Source organism: Aphanomyces invadans (genome assembly GCF_000520115.1).
Source record: "Aphanomyces invadans strain NJM9701 unplaced genomic scaffold supercont1.10, whole genome shotgun sequence".
Classification (NCBI taxonomy): Eukaryota; Oomycota; class Saprolegniomycetes; order Saprolegniales; family Verrucalvaceae; genus Aphanomyces; species Aphanomyces invadans.
The window spans coordinates 45,714-47,276 of NW_008580155.1; positions in this window are offsets into that span (position 1 = coordinate 45,714).

Below are 1,563 nucleotides of genomic sequence, written 5' to 3' on the forward strand. Positions count from 1 at the left end.
GGTGGGTTGTCCGAACATTTTGCATCAGACTGTACTTTGACAATGTGTCTGATTTGAATCGACAAATTTCTTTGTCGTGGAAACTCATAGGTATTGACTACTTGAAGACGTTGTTGACAGCACGCCTACGCGTTTGGCTCAAGTTGTTTTGAAAAATGGCGGTAGTATCGACTATTAGCGTAGTGCGCATATAAATATTTCGCGAAATATATTCCGCGATTTCTAGTATTATCCCTTTTAAGATAGGTTTAGATATTTTTCACGTACACCACACTGCAAACTCTCTTTTACGACGCAGGGCACGTTCAGATCAAAGCAATTGTCAGGACTTCGCCGCAATATCAAGATTTTCATGTGCGCATATAATTATTTCGCGCACTGTATGGTCTGAATCTAATATCATTAACTTTTAGGATAGGTTTAGATTTCTTGCTCTTACACCACACTGTAAACTCTTCAGAACGTAGGCATGAACAGATCAAAGCAACTGTCAGCACTCTCTGCAAAACCAAAATTCTCGCGTACGCAAATAAATACTTCGCGCACTGTATCAGAGAATCCGACAGAGTTGCGATTCAGTGGAAAAGAAGAAATACCTGATTTTTTTGCAGGTTTCGGACGACCTTTGTCGATTATCCAAAACAAGTCATCAATTGCCGTTTCGTTGTAGGAAATTGACACCTACCTGTACTGTATCGTCGTCGCCCTTGGCGCAGATGGAGCAGCGACGAACTTTGTGTAGGTCGACGGCCGGACAGAGGGTAACAGGCAGCAAGCGTTAGAAAATGCCTCAGGACCAAGGAGGCAAATCGAGAAGTGAATTCATATGGTTGTAAACACTTTCATATGTTCAATCGTTTGAAGCCCGTCCTTCAGCTACGCTACACCGTCACCGGCAGACATCAACCACCCAATGATGAAATTCACCACCATAACCACGACCTAACGTCACCGTGTTCTTCGTCACCGTGTTCTTCGTTACCTCATCCTGATGAACTGTCTTCCGTGAGCGGGAAAATTCACCAGTATGCGGTGGCAAGCTCCTCGAGAACAGCAACGAGGCAGGAGATATGATGACCCGTCCCACATATGTTCGTCAGGGCGGGCGCCACAGCGTTGTTATTATGAGGTTCTTGGTTGGGCATTCATGTTGTGACTAAGGTTACCTTGAAGAGCGCCAAGTACTGTTGAACGACGCCGACGGCATGTAGTGTTCTCAGCGGCTATGACCGCGAGAACCCAACTCTCAAACAAGCAAAATTAACACTGAATTAATAGACAGAGCTTAAGGTTCAACTTTCCAACTAAGCCATTCATTCACCTCTCCACTACGTGCACCCGCTCGTAGTGAATACACCTGGCAGCTTAGCCAAACCTCTCGCTCTGCAGGTCAATGTACCCCGATAGCAGGAGGTCAAACTAACGCGCGACCTTGGCTGTTCAGCCCAGGAAGAACACGGCATCGCTTGCCTTGCAACCATTATGATACATCAGCAGACTGAATCAAGGGGTGTCATCCACAATCACGTGATTATATTCGCACGGAGCGGAAGAAAATCACAG